Below are 18,249 nucleotides of genomic sequence, written 5' to 3' on the forward strand. Positions count from 1 at the left end.
CACAATTGCGAGAAAACGGGTCACCAAGGCCGAATCCACCATAACCCAAGCAAACTTCCTAGGCGGAAGCGTCATGGCGATGTTGGAAATGGGTTCAGGCGTTTGCAGGTGATGGGGACAGGGTAACTATCCACGACTTCATACGTGTTCTCGAACACGGGAGGGGGGGGCGTGGTGGCTGGACAGGGGCGCACAGGATCTCACGCGGAGAAATAGTCGATCCAGCGGAAACCTAACCGTGGGCCAAGAAGGCTGGGGCTGTACCTCAAGATTACGGCGAGTATAAAAATAGCAAAAAAAATATTCTATATAGAGCCAGAGTCAGTAAAACTAGAGGCTTCTCTCGCCAAACCAAAGGACGGCGAACACATACAGGCTTTACGGACAACGCTCCACCCACTGGCTGCTGTGGCTGTCGGGACGCAGAACCGGACTAAAACGGAGGATAAGCGCAAACGCCGCAAATATCTATTGTACGAGCAGCTTTACACTCAGTTCTTGAACGGACTACGAGACCGCGTACGCAAATTCAGTCTGCTGTGCAGTAACCCGAAGTATGTCAGGAATACCTAGTCACTAGATCCAACGCGAACGCAGGTTCAACGAGTCAGTAAATCCTTTCGATGATGCACTGACCCATTCGATCTACTGTCGTGTTGGATCTGACATCTCGGATAGCTGTCGTGATCGTTTGGCTGTATTTTATTTATTTATTGATTGATTCTCTTACCCTCAAGGCCCAAAGGCATTACAAAGGGGAGTGGGTACGTACATACATGTACAGCAGACAAAGCAAAATACAACAGAAAAATTACAATCAAGTAAAATCGTTTGCTACAGGGTTCAACTAAGGCTACGTACAAATGGAATTAGTGACAGCGACATTAAATAAAACAGGATCTTTGATACCAACAATATCATGAGGGAGATGATTCCAACATACAAAAGTGTTTGGCACAAATGACGCGTGAAAACACTTGGTGTGCGTTGACGGAAGTCCTACTTAATGGCGATGATCAATGCGAGTTGAAACGTGAGTTGGTTGGGCCAATAATCTATTTCTGAGTAATGAATTGTTGGAGTAAATCTTAAGAAATTGACACAACCGAAACACTTTCCTGCGAAGAGACAGTAGGGGTAATGGTAGCGTGGTTTTCATTGATGTTATGCTTGAGGTGCGATGGTAATCAGAAAGGATGAAGCGCTACCCGATTTTGCACTCGTTTCAATTCATAGATAAGCGAGTCATGACCAGGGTCCCAAACACATGCCGCATATTCTAATTTGCTACGTACCAATACTTTGTAAAGCAAGAGTTTCAAGGAAACGGGTGCCTGAATAAAATTTCTTCGAAGGTAGACCAACGTGCTATTAGCTTTAGCTGCAATATATTCAATGTGTGTCTTCCAGGATAATGTAGAAGTTATGTGTATACCCAGATACCTATAGGAGTTTACTGCTTCGAGAAGAACATTGTTAATTTGATACGCCCTTATACTAGTGCTGTGACGGTTAACATGCATGTACATGCATTTGTAACGTTTACATTATGCCCCAAGTCTCACACCATTTCTGAACCCGAAACATATCAGCCTGCAATTCTAGAACGATCTAATGACCTTAATTGCCCAATAAATTACGCAGTCATCTGCGAAAAGACTGACTGAAAAAGTTATGTTTTGAGGCAAATCGTTTATATACACCAGAAAGAGCAATGATCCACAAAGAGCCCTGTGGGACCCCAGAGCCAACCGGGACACTGGACGAGTCAAAGTTATTAACAGTTATTGACGCGTTGTATTATTGACGCGTTGTTATATGGACGCGTTGTATTACCAGTTATTGACGCGTTGTATTATTATTGACGCGTTCTATCTAGTGACTCGGAGGGGAAGGGGGAGAAGAGAATAGTTGAGGCTGAAACCTCCTTTTCCCGGCGCCTACCTGTACAGTGGTATATTGCTGTACTAAGTTGTCTATTACGGCTTTAAACTTCAGGCAAAGTTAAACGTAAAAATACTTTGCTCCTTCAAACATTTGTTACCAGCTGATATATCAGGTTGAACATGCAGCAAGGCAATATAACCGTGCAACGCAGCAGTGTTTGTTGCGCTTCTCTTCTGTACAAGGGCTCCCTACACGAAACTACTTACCCATTATTGTTTAATAAACAGCGTAAAAAAGTAACATGAGAAGAAAACTTGAAATCAGAGCTGTCACTGGTTTCATTCTCATGATCATTTTTTTCGATGTTTTCTTTGTTTATTTTATACTGTACACCTGGCTTGAGGGTCGTTACAAAAAGAAGCATAAAACAAACAAACAAAATACTATAGCAAGAAAAACATTGGGTTTCTTGTATCGGGTAATACAACAGTATCGAGTGCTCAAGCTCTTTAACACTCAAACTCGAAACATTATACCAGGAAGTCACTTCACGCATAACCAAAAAAAGAATATATAAACCCACCTGGACGAGCCCAACAAGGCCTATTGGGTCACTGTAATAAAACTGTATCCCTTACATTTGGGAGAGGGTGCTTATTTGCGTCTTCGTTCACTTTTTACGGCCCCCTTATAATTTACGACAGTTGATTCTATCTCTTTTCACGGTGTACGCAGCAGTTCCAGATAATATGATTTAAGATATTTGGGACAGGTACTGTCCCGCAGCATAATGAGCCTACGAAGAGCACTACTATCTGTATTTTTTCTAATCTCTCGTTTAGTTACTGCTGATCAAGACTCCACACGTTAGAGGCGTACTCCAATATGGGGCGTGAAAATTCTTGTATGCAAGCGCATGCAAGCCTCCTCAATATGAGTGTGCTCGCCCATAAAATACTTAAAGCGGTATCCAGTAAAGCTCTCTGTTTTATTCAGATATTTATTTAGAGGTTCATAATCCGATACTAGTAAAGATTTTTATTATATGGGTATACTTTGTCTTTGACTACAGTTAAACCTGTATATAACGAAGTTGACAAAAATGCGCAATTTTTCGTTACATCCAGGTTTTCGCTACGTGCAGGTTCTGATTTAACGCTAGTGTGAATGAAGCAGAAACATATCCAGAAGGCTAAACGTTGGTGATGATGGACTGCCCCTTCACGATTTATTTCATCTTGAAAACTGCGTGATTTCCGCATGCTGCTTTTCCATAAACGTAATCACTACACGGCATTGAAACGAATCAAGGTCACTTACACTCGTATTCACAAAAAATAACTTGAGTATCACCTAGCCTTTTGACACTTTTCGGTTCCTTAACCAGTTTAAGGACCGAAGTCATGCTGAAAGAGCGTCTTTTCGCGAAGTTGATGGTCGTTTCCGCAATCAATATATGGAGAGGGTGCTAGCTGGGTTACAGGTACTGTACTGGGTGGCTACGTTCTTCTTTCTTGCCAGCGAACACGGCAGTTAAAATTGTGAGTTTTTCTTGAAAAGAAAACTTTTCGTCATCTGGCCGCAGAACTCATCACGAACGAACCGAAACCATACATTACAGTGAAAACTCGCGAATACCCACCGACAGTCCGACCTAGCACCTAACTTACACCTAATTGCACCTAATTGCTCTTGCACTAATTGGGCAAAAGAAAGCCGCATCTGCGTAGCGAATTAGTTACATCAAGGTTAACCTTCGCAACGCCTTCGTTACACATAGGTCGCAAACATGTGTTTCAATCGAGCTGGCAATGGGGAATTGAAAATTTTTTTAAATCCAATAATTAGTTACATAGAGGTTCGTACATCGAGGTTCAACTGTAGTTAATTTAAATTCCACACGCCAATCAAGGAAGCCTTAAACACAATGACAAATTTTGATTTGGTCATTTGCATTAGTTACAGGGGTGTAATACTAAACGGTACTCAGCAAAATCATTGATATTAAAAGACCTTTCAACAACTGTGGAAATATCATTTATCAAAATGAAAACAATAAAGGCCCCTTACAAAACAGACCCCATAGGAAAACAGAACAATGTGTTTAATACGTTAGAAGCAGAATTCACAATGCTTTCTGCTTCTGGTCTCCTAAATAAGCGACTTTCAAATTTCTTAGCTCTGGTTTAATTCCTAGCGGCTGCAGCCTCAGAATTATTTTTTGCGTGGAACTTTAGAAAATCCTTTGCCGAAATCTACACAGACGACGTCAATTTGTTGTGAAGCTTCCAGAAATAAAAAAAATTTAAAATGCTTCAATCAGCAGTGTAACAGTTGACAATTTCTTTCTCAATCTATGTTGATGGGGATAATAAATTCTTTCTAAAAATAATAAAATGCTTTGCCTTGGGATCTTCTCTCACGTTGATGCAGAGAAGTGAATGCAACCGGACGATAGGTGCTCACAGAGATCCGATTGGCAGCTTTGAAAGCAGGTTTCACAATCTTAGTGCGCAAGTTTAGAAGTAATGAGAATAATTTCAGAGACTTCTTCAAAAGATTGCAAGTAATGAATGGCTTGAATGACATGCATGAATATAGATTGGCAAGAATTGAATAACCCCCGCACGGGGCACCTTGAGAAATCTTGGTGACGGTGTTGGCGACACCGCGGACCCCGAGCCCCCATACTTACGCTGTGACCGACCGTGGTAACGAGTTTTAAGGTGAAGGGCAGAAACCTCAAACGGTGGCCGTCGGAGCCCAGGTCAAGCTCCGGCGGATGGGCTCCCTGCCTGTTTACCAGGCAGGGAGCCCCGGGACCTCTCAGGTTATTAGGGTAAGGTTTGAGAAGAAGTAGCCCCGTCCCCTGCTTCTTTTACTTGCCATATGGTAAATCGTAAAACCCCCCCAAACATGATCGGCCCCTGAGAAGGGGCCGCACCGAAGGTTCATTTCCGCCACTCCCAACCCTCAGTCTTCCAGAGCCCGATAACTACCCCCGTTTTTTGGTGTTGGAATCCAGTGAACAAGAAAAGCCTCTTGCATCACAGTCCGTGTTCCTAATATCGAAATTTCAGGAGGGCATCATTGCTGACAAATATAAGGCCAAAAAACAAAGATCTGAAGAAATCCTGGTTAAAGTACACAACCAACAGCATGCCAAGATCCTCCTTCAACAAACTCGCATAGCCAATCTTGAAATCAGGGTGACACCCCAGCGGAGCCTGAACAGTACTCAAGGTGTCATCTCCGAACTAGACCTGATGAATGAGACAGATGCTGACCTGCTGGAGGGCCTGAGAAATCAGGGCGTGACAGCTGTGAGGCGCATAACTATGAGGAGGGATGACAAAGTAGTTTCGACCAAGCACATTATCCTTACTTTTGACCGGTCCACACTCACAGAGTACGTCAATGCAGGTTTTGTACATTGTAATGTCCGGCCCTACATTCCAAACCCGCCGCGCTGCTTTTAGTGCCAGCGGTTCGGGCACGGAACCAACTCCTGCCGTGGTCGCTGACCTGCGCAAAGTGCGCTCAGCATGATCATCCATCTGATAATTGTCCATCATCAACCCTCACCTGCGCCAACTGCCAGGGACCCCATGCCACGTACTCTCGAAAGTGCGAGAAGTGTAAGCAGGAGAAGGCGATCAATAATGTGAAAGTCACTGAGAACATCACCTTACCAGAGGCGCGAAAGTGGTTCGCCTCTTTCCCCCTGGGGAGGTAAGCCGACGCGGCTCGCCGGGGGGCGGAGTGGCGTCTGGTGTCCACAGGGACGCAGTTCAGTGAGTCTGAACTGGTCCCTCTCTTGCCCCCCCCCCCCCCCCCCTCTGGGGTGCCTCCGGCATCCCACTCCGTTGCCACGCCGCTTGCTGAGGCAGCAGCGGTTATGGTGACAACCTCTTCTGTAGGGACCGGTGCCGCTCCCGCCTCTGACTCCCCGTCCTCCAGTGCGTTGGAGGGTGCCCCACCGCCTGGAGGGTGCCCCATCGGCTCCCCACCGCCACCGCACCTCCCGTGCCACCTTTGGTGTCCCGGACGCTCTCGGCGGTGGCGGCTCAAAAGAAGGGCTTCCGAAAGGGGGCCAAGTCCGAGGGACCTGGTCCGCCGGCCACCCTTCTGGGATCCGACGAGGAGATAGATGTCGCGGCGTTCCTGCCTGCAACACAGCGCAAGGAGCGGCCTCCGATGCCCAAGCCGACAGAAAGGCCTTGTAGCGCCCTCTGGTTGGCGATCTTACCCTGCGCCAAGGCGCCGGCTAGAAAAGACGAGAATAAAGAGACGAGCGGCGCGTGCTTGGTGCGCCAGCACGGCACGGGCAGTTCGATTCCGAAAGCCTGCCATGCTGGTACTTTCTCTCTTGCGCTGCGCTGCGACCCCATGGTTCCCGACAGTGGTGACTCCGGACTAAAACATGACCGACCCCAGCAACCTCGCGCCCTCGGGCCCTCTTTTGCCTGACGTTTCCTCGCGGCCGCCGGACGTCGCAGTCATACAGCTCCGTCTGCCAACCTTCGTGCGCAAGAACCCACACGTCTGGTTCGCGCGTGCTTGGTGCGCCAGCACGGCACGGGCAGTTCGATTCCGAAAGCCTGCCATGCTGGTACTTTCTCTCTTGCGCTGCGCTGCGATCCCGTGGTTCCCGACAGCCTAAAAATTCTAGAATAACAGCCCCGAAAGACGACACATGAAAAAACACACACACACTCCAGTTATTCATAAATTTAAATAATAGGAACTGAAGACATCATCCAATGAAACTGCAGAGGCCTCCTTGAAAATCTTGACGATGTGTATGAGATGCTGCATGCCAATCAGCCAAAGCCAAGTATCATGTGTCTCCAGGATACCCACCTCAATTCTAAACAAAAACATTTCTTAACTAGGTACATGGTATTCAGAAAGGACAGGGTTGGCTGCACACAATCTTCAGGAGGTGTGGCAATTGTCGCCTAGAAATACTTAGCCTGCCACCCTGTCACTCTAAACACTGTTCTTGAGGCTGTAGCAATCCGTACGATAATATTTAATAGGTTGATAACGGTATGCTCCATTTACATTCTTCCTGATCATGCACTGTCGAGCTCTGACTTCGAGGCGCTGGTCGACCAGCTGCCCGAACCATACATCCTTACAGGCGACCTTAATGCGCACAACTCTCTTTGGGGCTCCTCTAGAATGGGTGCCCGAGGTCGCCTGATAGAGAAATTGCTGACATCTTCAGGAGCATGCCTTTTCAACAAAAAACAGCCTACATACCATAACTTAAGACACAATACATACTCGCATATTGACTTATCTATGGGTTCTGCAATTCTCTTTCCATATCTTGAGTGGAGCGTGGGCACGGACCCATATGGTAGTGACCACTTACCCACTTCCCTACCGTACATAGGTAAAGGCCCATGCAGTCCATCTTCCCAGAACAGGTTTAATGAATCAAAAGCAAACTGGAGTACATTCACAGAAACATCTAAACCACACCACACGACCATAAAACACCTACACGTGGAAGGTCTTCGTAAGGTCTTGGAAGGTCTGTGTAAGGTCTTCGAGAAGATGATAAACAAGAGACTTGTTTACTTCTTAGAGTAAAATGGTCTTCTCGAGAGCTGCCAGGCAGGCTTCAGGGCGGGGCGATCTACCAGCGATCAACTCGTTGCATTAGAGGCGTATATCAAAGATGCTTTCCTCCACAAGCAGTACTGTATGACAGTCTTCTTTGATATTGAAAAGGCGTACGATACTGCTTGGCGGTACGCCATCCTTAGCGACTTGAAGTCCTTTGGCATGTCGGGTAACCTGATGAACACGCTTGCCAGTTACTTGTCTGAAAGAACGTTTCGCGTGCGAGTTGGAACTGCACTTTCTAGGATTCATGTGCAGGAAAACGAAGTGCCGCAATGTGGAGTTTTGAGTTGCACTTTGAGTTGCACTTTGACCACTGCGGCCAGGCGACATGAGAAGCGTCTTTCACGGCAACGATGGCTTAGCTGGTGTGATTCACTTGGCCCTTCTTCCGCCACATCGTCTATTTGGCGCACTTTTCGGGCAATGGATGCAGGCTGCCACCCTCCGGATGCAGCAGCCAGTGCTTGCCTGGCATCAGGCAGGAATCCGGACCAGTTTGCCTTCGATGTGGTCAGCAGCTTGTACCCTGCATTTGACATTCTCCCGGCTGGCAACCCGTGCCCGTTTTCTCAACCGTGCCACGTCGGTGCCTCTCCGTCTGATGATGCAGCCCGTGGAATACAATCAGCTTTCACGATGGCAGAGTTCCTGGCTGCGATAGACCAGGCGAAAATTCGGTCATCTCCCGCCCCAGACGGCGTTACGTACGAGGTTGATAAAAACCTCGACGATCCGGCCCTAAGCCGTCTCCTCAGCTACATCAATGAGGTGTGGCTGTCGGGCCAAATACCAGAGTCATGGCTCCGGGCAGGCCCCTATACCGAAGCCAGGCGAACCATCCGAGCATCTTCCCAATGTGCGCCCAATCGCATTATTGTGCACCTTGTGGAAACTATTGGAGCGAATGCTGGCTACGCGACTTCAATGGCGGATGGACACTTACTAGTGGTACCACCTGGCACAGATTAAGTTCAGACCTCGTCTGGGGACAGAGGATGGGCTTGAGCACTTTTCAATGGTGCTATTGGCGGCCGATCTCACAAAGTGCGGACGTTGCATGCCATGGACGTTCACAAGGCATATGACAACGTCAGCCACAGCACTATCCTGGAAGTTCTCTAAAGCCTACTTGTCCCGGAAAAGGGCCGCTGTTTCATCCGGACCTTCTTGACTAAAAGATCACTTTCCGTACGGATTGGTGGAACTAGTTAGGGCCATTTTACGGCTGTCCGTGGAGTGCTTCAGGGGTCGGTGATTTCGCCCTTCGTCTTTAATGAAGTTATGCTGCCGCTTGCCTGGAATCTTGGCTCCATATCAGACCTACACCTTCTGGTGTACGCGGACGATATTACAGTATGAACTGTCCACCCAGACCTGTCTCGGCAAGCCTGCAACATGCTTTAACGGACACACATAAATGGTGTGAATACGCTGGTCTCTAGCTTTCAGTCGAAAAGGCAGCCATTCTGTCCATGGCCAATGCTTGGGGCCGTCGTAGACAGGAGATGTCACCGATCTTCCTACAACTCTCCTTCCAGCCTGTGCCTACTGCCACCTCTCTTCGCGTGCTGGGATTGGAGATTTCATCGTCATGGTCAGCTGCCTTGTGGCTTCGATCTGCCCGCCAACAAGCAGGTCAAAAGCTACACCTTATCCGACACTTTTCACAGACGTCTGGAGGCTCCTGCTTCAAAATAGCCCGACTTTTAATATAGTCAATACTTGAGCTTCGACTTGAATATCAGGCTCAGTTCCAGCATATGACCCAAGCTGAGTGGGCCCGACTTGAAGCAAATAAGATAGCTGCAAGGCGAAGGATCACCTGCCTCCCTCAAATAACGCTTATAGAAACTCTTCAGGGCGAAGCTCAACTTAACATCCTGGATGAGCTTGTACATCTACGCCGCTCCGCACGCAAGAAAACCCTAAATTTTGTTCCGGAGGCAGCGGCGTTGGCGATCCACAAGGGCCGTTCTCTAAAGGCCTTACCAGCCCACCCTGTAACTAGGCCGCCCTGGCTGTACCATCAAGTGACCGACAACCGACCTCTCATTCGACTCCACAGTCGGTCGATGGGAGACGCAGAAGAGCAGTCCGCGGGCGCGCCATTATAGCGACTGTAAACCTACCCCAGGTTGTAGAGCTATTTGTGGATGCTGCTGACCAACGCGGCGTTTTAACTACCGCAACATTATGCCCCTCTCATCCAGAAGTAAACCAAAACTGTGCTTATGAAACACTCCTCACCTGGCCTTCTATGCTGGCTGAGCTTGCAGCCAATCAGGACGCAGTGCAAGCTCTACTACCGGCACATCTTGAAGCTCTTGGAAGTTTCACTGGACAAATTTACACGACTTCAACGGCGGACATACGGGATTTTCGACGTGTAGCCTTCAACTCGTCTGTCTCAAGAGACATTCATGACCTGCTGGACACGTGCCCCTGCCCTCTCCGACTGTCGTGGATACGGTGTAATACTCTCACCGCTCATATTGCGGCGGATAGTTTCTGTCACATTACGTCGGTTCCACGGCCCCTGCCCTTGCTGACAACTGACCCCCATGACCAATGTGTCCAACTAAACGAAGATCTTCGTAGCGCCACACGTGCTCTCATCCCATCGTGTGGAACAGACCTTCCCAGTGGGCTCGCTCGCTGAGAGGAGGTCCTGCTGCGTAGACTACGAGTTGGAGTGTCCCTCTCTCCTGCAGTAACCCGGGCGTGGCCACCGCGATACCATGCCCCGTTTCCCACGATCTGCCCCTTCTGTACGGCTCCAGGCGAAGACGCTGACACCAACCACCTGCTATGGACGTGCCCTTTCCTGAGTGCAGCGAGATCCCGACACCTTCGCGGCACAGGCCTGCATCCGGGGAGACCCCCCATCTTCAGCGATGGCTGTGGGGTCCCCACCACCGCTGTCTTCTGGACTTCCTCCGGGAAACGGGTGCAAACGTGTACCTGTAGGACCTTGTGTGAAAGGGCATACTGTCGCCATTAAAAAAAAGAGTCATGAGCATATGCTATTAATGCGCCTGATGTCCTTCCCTATGATTCCTTCAAATGGTGCGTGCCCCGTAGAAGAGGCAAAGCGAAGTACCGCATCAAGACGCTAATGAGCGCCGACAGTTGGCGCCTCGATGCCGGCGCCTTCGTGTACAGGGGATGCGTGTGAATTGAGGCACCCTCCCCGGTTTTTTGTTTCCTGCGTGTCGGTGTTACTTCGTCTGGCGGGGTCAGGATCGCGAACCCTTCGCAAAGGAAGGAAATTTCATTAACATTCAACTGCTCCTGAGAAGACCCGTTTTACTTTCCTGTCTTGCCGATTCCTATAAAAGAGGGATGAACCACCTTCTACAGATAAAGATATTGCTTCTACTTTGGATGTGTAATGGATATACTACTCGAACCTAGACCTTCAGATATTTTGGGACGTCGCAGTAATGTTAGTGGTTTGCTAAGTAGACACAACTCTAGCAGCTGCATCCTAATGAGGATATACCACCGAAATAATAGTACTAGTTTTGAACCTATTCAGGAACGTCTTCAGAATAGCGCCTGCTTGAAGGCGGCTTGTGTGTCATGGAGGGCTGTGTCCAGTATTCTGTTAAGACGGAACTAGAAGGACTGCTGAATTTCCGTCTAGAAGGAACAGCAGCTCTCACTACAGTTCCGCTTAAGGAAGCGTAACTCCTGGTGAAAACAGTCTTTACTGATGTTTTCCCAAACTGACATAGCACTCCCGTCCATAGACTAGTGAGAGATATAGTAAATATTATTGGATAATAATATTTACATATGATCGGGCGAACTCTAAATCCACCACGAACGAGCCGCTTCCTCACGCCGCTTCACAAATCTTGCTGGCGCCGTCTTTCTTGACATTTATCCAATCAGAAAAACCGGTCCCGCTCACTGACTAGCCCAGGTCAATGCTAAGTAGTAAAAATATTAGTAATTAATGATGACGGGATGTAAGTCTGGCAGTCGCGGAGTGGCCGGTTGAGCAAAAATCGGGCTGCTTTCACTGTGTGAATGGTAAAGCCAGCGGACGAAACGATCCCCGCCGGCCACTCATAGAGAACTTTTAGAATCAAGTTTGGAAATTTATGCCAGGTGCGACGGGCTGTGCAACGCGCACGTCATTTACAGCTACTACAAAAAGCTTGCAGCAGACGAAAAAAGGTAAATATTGGGAATATAACACCCGCAATGGTAATCCGAGGCCAAAACATTCGTATGCCGAGGCGGACCATCCACAGCACATCCGAGGACTGCAAACAACGAGTAATCAGCTGGTTTCTTTTCACCTGGACGGAGCTTTGACCGTCCTTATCGTTACAGAATGCTTGACACTGGCATCATTGAAAGCGATACCGCAGAAGCGCTGTTTAATTTGCAATTTAAGGAAGCATCGCCTGGCCTGCAATATTTACGCTGACACCTTTGCATGTATTTTAAAGTGTTCATTCGCTTCGGCACTTTCGTATGGGTGGAACTGGCGGATAACGTGAACCTTCACTTTATCAGGCGCACAAGGCCATACCAGGACGTAAAACGTCGTTGGCACTCTGTTTTAAAGCAGTGGCCATCAGATGTCGGAGGAGAGCTGCGTTTCGAGCGTTTAATGTACACCTGCGTAAACACAATAGAAATCTTACACACACGAAGATTCACACCATTAACAGCACCTTTAAAAGACAGTCCACCGATCCAGTTCTAATGGCCTGCCTGCATGCCTCCCTTATCAAAAGGCGGAGGTCGTCAGTAAAGTTAACGTGAATGATGTACGAATACTTCTTTTCTCTAAGGCCTGATAAGGTATCCTGGTTCCCAAGTCGATCGTTCTCACCAAACATAAACGGCTGTGCAGTGCACCAGGACATTAAACAGTACGCAAGTAGTAAAACAAACGAACAAAGAACCCGCTGTACCATCAGGTCAGCGAAAGCTTGTCTACTTGCTGGCGAGAAACAGGCGTGGCGCATACGTTCGAATTGGCCGTCGTCGCTTCATTGAGGCACTAAAATAAACAATCAGTTTTTAATCAGCGTAAACAGAGCTCTCTTTCACGATTTGGCCAGCATGTTGACCTCCCGTGGGTAAGGCTGAAACAGAGCTTTGTGAAGAAATGAACAACTGTGAGTAGCTTTTTGAGGTCGTATGACACGTCTTGCCTTCCCGTAGTCTTCCAGGGCGGAACTAAACGCACTACAGCCGCCGTGCTTCATCAGCACACCAGCATGGCATTGTCGACTCGCACGCATGAAAATAACTCTTCGGCACTGATTCGCCGGCTCCACTGACCTCAACGGTGCATATTTTTCACAATCTGAAAAAATAAGAAAATAAAAAAATAAAAATTCCCCCCCCCCCCGTAATAAAAAAATTCTTGTAAACCGCAATATAAGCTAACATAAAGTACAACACGACTAAAATGTTTACGCTCTGCAGTAATATTTGTATCTTTTGTATTGCAAAAAACTCTCGAGTCCAGTCAAGATGAATGCTGGGCCAAGCCAATTTTGAATTTCATGCATCCTCCAGACATGGCCACCACTTTGGTGGTTGAAGCCGCATAGACATTAGCGCCAGTGTCTCCTCTAGTGTATATTAGTATGGAATTCTATGCTCAGGGGTACGAACGGGTTCCGTGGCCCGCCCGCGGCCTCGCACAAACAAGTTCCTTGACCCACACCTAAAAGGCGCAGGGGTTGCAGGGTGGTTTCTTCTCCCTCCCGCTAGGGGAAGTTCTCTGGAGAGCCTTGTGGATGTACAAACCGACACCCGATAAACGAAGCTCCGCTGTTTCGGCTGATTTCACATAGTGTGGAACTGGCTTTGTTTTTAAAATATCTATTTCATTGCTCGGGACCTTTTCAGGTTTGTAATGGCTGGGCATACAAATATAAACACAAATAATTATAAAAGAATATCATAGAGAAAAAACAAATATCAAGGGAAATAACAAAAACAACCACAATAGAAACTAACCCCATTTAGTTCCGCAGAAATTGTGAGAGAGAACTGTCAAATTAAGGTTGCCAGGTAAAAAAATTATATTGAGGTAGACTGCTGCAATCATTGTTCCATTCATATGTGGTTTTAGGAAAAAATGTACAGAGATATTTAGCCGATGCCGGTATTCGCGAATGTTAAGGGCAGGCATCTACGCAGCTGATACACAATTGCGATACTTGGTGGACACGTTTCTGTTGAAACAAGCTGCACAAATAAAAATACCCCCAATCAGTTCTGACCTCAAGAATTTCCGCCTTCCTTGTAGGGAGGTCAGCTCAAATGTCTGAAAATGTCGGACGAGCCTTTAGCAGAACCTTTGTTTTCCAGATAAGTATCGTGAAGGGCGTTCCTGAAACCTTTGTAAATCACCAGTACACCTCAGAACTTCCAGATCCCAAGCAGCACTTTCATTCTGAACATCTCCGGTACATTTGAAAAATAATGGGTTCCGTTCAGTTTCAGCGGGGTGTTTATAAAGTACAACCTAAATGTTCAACGCACGGCTCGCATTGTTGCCAACGTATTCAACCTGGTCCTATCAAGATAGGTTGCTTGTAAAACATAAGGCACTTGTATTTTCTTACAACTTCTTAAAATTCACCCTGCCCGAAAATACTTTATATCTACAATTTTATTTTTCTTTGAAACGCTGAGTGTCGCATTTCTCCTCGTGCCCCGTAATAAATTATTTCATTTGACCACGTTTTACATGGTACCCTCATGGGTGCAAACATACACTCCGCAGGATAGAATGAAAGGGAAAATGCTAAAAATAAAAAGACCTTTTGCTCAGCTGACGAAAAAACACAAGCTCCCAGTTCTGTAGTTCAGGGAGCGTGCATTAGTGGTGAACCGACAGCTAAAACCACATATACAACCAAGTACGGTCCCCCCTTAGGCAAACCATGCAAAAAAGACGTGAACGCAACAAAGCATCTGGGCAAACAAGGCGAAGAAAAAAACATGTAAAAAAAGAGGTAACGAAATGCTTGTGATGTGAGTTTGTCTAGATAAAGTACCAAATCAAGCTGAAACAATTTGCATACGTTCCGAATGCCGTTGCAGCTCCAAGGTTGAAGAAGATCACAAGTCCGCCTCTTTTAACAAACATGTCAAGCAATGAGGCGTTCAAAACATGGCATGGTAATCAATTTCAATTTTCAATCGATTATGATTAAAATAGCATTTCAATGCACTGGTACGGGCGTTAAATCGGTTCATAGGTTTATCCTGATTCCCCTTTGTGAAGGGAATATTACAAGATATCATGGATTGGGTTTTTCTTGTAGCTATAGCTCCCTCACAAAATTAATAAGAGAAGCACATCGGCATGACAAAAATTTTAGTATGCATGTTTAAATCCATACAGAAGTTACACTGTGTCATCTTGCATATTTAGAGTAAATATAACAATGTGACCTGTTTTAAACTCTTGCACTTTTTATACAATATTCTAATGTGTGCTGCAAACTACCCATTCATACTCAAACATAAGCCTTACGTTTATTTCGGAGCTCTAATATAGCATTTAGGCCACCATGAAACTAAATTAAATCATAAGCAGATGTTACGTCACAATTACGACGGGAGTGCTTGTACGAGTCATGCTTGAGCCTGGTACAGTTTATCAAGCTCCGTTCCACTTGCTGGCAATGTTACACTGGCCACTACTCGAACCAATAAACAATTCGGCTATGCGGGCAATAAGTGCTGTTCCTGCCCTAACCACTGTCCCAGTTCTACAACACGAAGGCCAGCTGAACACATTTGATAAGGTAGTGCATCAGCGCTGACAAGCCCGCCTCCAAACACCACCCCTCGACCCAAACGCCGCAGCTCTTGGAGGGTACATGACCGTTTCAGCCGCCCCACAACTATCAAGCACCACTATACGGTCCCCATTAAAGTTCTACCAATTAACAGATGCACCACCCGTTGCCCGCATTAATCGGCGATCGGTTCTTGCTCTGTTACCGCCTTCTGTGGACATTGCTACACTTACTTTACGCTGACGTTTGTTGACGCCAGTGCTTCAGCTACCCGTCTTCACACCGCTTTGCTTTGTCGAGATATGGCCTCCGATCCAGTGACATTACCCGGAGAAGTGACTATCAACGCATGCTGAGCTCCTGGCAGTGAGGAATGGTCTGCTACGCACATCATTGATAATCAACCCGGCTTCACTATATAGTGTACAATTTGCACTCACTCATCAGCAGCTCTACGAGACCTCCGTAAAACTCTTACGTACAACAGACTTTTGCTAGATATTCAGAACATACTGGACACTTGCGCATGCCGTGTTGCCGTGTCATGGCGCCAACGCAACAGCCACCCCGCAAGGCAGGCTGCAGATGCCAGTGCACACCCCGTGCGTGTGCAATATCACGCTGCTCTTGCACCTTCGTGAAATGCTGTTCACCTTGAAAGTGAAAAAGAACGTCTACGACACACCACGCGCGCTCTCATACGACCGCGCTGTATGGATCTCCCTGTCGGGTTGTCACGCCACGATGAGGTCCCGCTCCGACGGGGGTCGAAATCGCCCTTCGTCAACATGCCGCCTGTGAGGAGACCCTGGCTACGTCAGTACCACGTCCATTTGACTTCACGTGTGCCTTTTGCCCCGCTTCTGTTGACCAGGGTACAGAAGAGCATTTGGTGTGGATCTAGGCTTCCGTGTAAAGCGTAAGCCTTGTGCACACCGCCTGCTGCAGCCAGCGCCCCGGAGGGCCGCCAGATTTTATGGCGTATATAGAATGTCCTTATCATGGCACCCTGCTCTGATTCCTTCGGGAATCCGGGGTGCATCTGTACATTTAATTTTCCCTGATGGTGAACAGCAAACGTCTACGATAAAAAAATTACGGGTCGTCGGCATAGAGCCTCATGTTGCTGAATACTATCTGGCTGACGCCGTTCCTAAACAAAAAAAAGAAGTTGCCGCAGAACAGATGCCTGGTGGTCCCCTTACGACACATCTCCTTTCAAAAAACTGGATTCCTCGATAAGCGTCCGCTGTTTTTTCCCACCAAGATGCGCTTTTGGCCACTTAGGCAAACGGGTAGAAACATACGGAGCAAACACTTTGGTAAGAATGAATAGTGCCGTGTAAAATCAAAACTTTCCAAAAATTTGAAAATACGCATTTAACATTGTACACATTGTCAATGGAGGAAACTAAGTGATGACCGACTTTAAACAGCTCAGCATCGCAAGACACTCCCTTTCGGAAACCATGTTGTCCGAAAGAACCCTTTGAGGTTTCTTTAGTTGCTTGTTTTTTTTGTCGCGTCCTTTTTTACGACGATTATTATCTTGCACTGAGGCTGGTTCTACGGGTAATGCGCGGAACTAGGAACAGGGAGCGACTGGCGCTGGAACAACACAGGGCCGTCTTACTTGATGCGTCGCAGAATGCTCTTCACGCATGGAGGACTGAACTCTCGGCGTGTGCGAGGAGCGAACTGCAGGCAATAAATAACCCATAAATTACACAGCAAGCAAATGACTACCTCAGCAAAACGCAATACAGTACTCGAGCCTTAGGTCAGGGTGCCTTCGACAAAGTCACACATCAAGCCATCATTTACAGCATGCAAACGAGCACCTGCGGCAAGGCCACATTAAAAGTCATTCGGGATTTTACAGGGTATCTACTATCCTCCTGGGATAAATACCATACTCCCTGTTTCCTACGTCCGACAGCGGTACTACCCAAGCATGAGCCGTTTCTCCTCTACATTTCAATATTTCCCCTTTTTTCAAATCCACGTAACACTTCCCAGCATCCCCGTACTCCATCGCTCTTTTAACGCCCCAGGTTAATGACGGGATGAATACAGGTCCACTCAGATACCAACAAGACCGCCTCTACCAAGATCGATTTACAATGAAATACATAGAAAAAGGTGGCCTCACCTGCTTAGACCCCTAAACTTGCGCCCGACCCATCCATTAGTTCCACGCACCTCCACCTTCCATGTGTGACCAGTCACCGAATCCTCGGCGTTCCCTGTCATGTCGCCGGATCGTACACCGTGCTTATACCGCTAATTTACTTCACGTTTATACATATTTTTTCACTTGATCACGTTTACCATGATTGGCCACATGCCATGCAGGGGGATTTCTCCTCGTAGCAGTGGCTTCTCCACTTCGACAAGGAACGCCGAACCGTAACAAAGCTTCGGCTTTGTCGCAATGCCGTCCCTTTGAATACACCAGGTACGCGACGCAGGGACTAAGGGTGTAGGACCGGAAGTGAGCCGAAAACCGCCACCCAAACTTTTTTTGGCAAGAACTGGACCCCTGCCCTAACTGTTATGTTTTGGCACGCAGAACCCGAACGGCAGCTGAGCAAAAAATATTGAAGGATTACCAGTTCATGACAAAGGGGGTTGACCACCAGCTGCTGATAATGCAGTGTTTTGGCCTTTGCGGTAGGCCTATTTTTAACTTTTTACGGACTATTAGTCTCCAAAGCAAACACAATATGAACTCTCTATATGCCATAGCAACATGGAAGAAGCTATGTGCACCAATGTAGCTATGTTATGTTTCTGGTGGACGAGTGTGCAGAGCGCAAAGCTGAGCAAAGGCAGGACGCACTTCCAGCATTCTGCACACGACATGAAGCATCAAAACTGCCCTTTTTTGCTTGCTGTGGCCCCACAGGAGCTTACTTGCTGCAAGATATCT

The sequence above is a fragment of the Haemaphysalis longicornis genome, unplaced genomic scaffold, assembly GCF_048455015.1.
Source record: "Haemaphysalis longicornis isolate Haplotype H1 unplaced genomic scaffold, Haemaphysalis longicornis Haplotype H1 scaffold_6, whole genome shotgun sequence".
NCBI lineage: Eukaryota > Metazoa > Arthropoda > Arachnida > Ixodida > Ixodidae > Haemaphysalis > Haemaphysalis longicornis.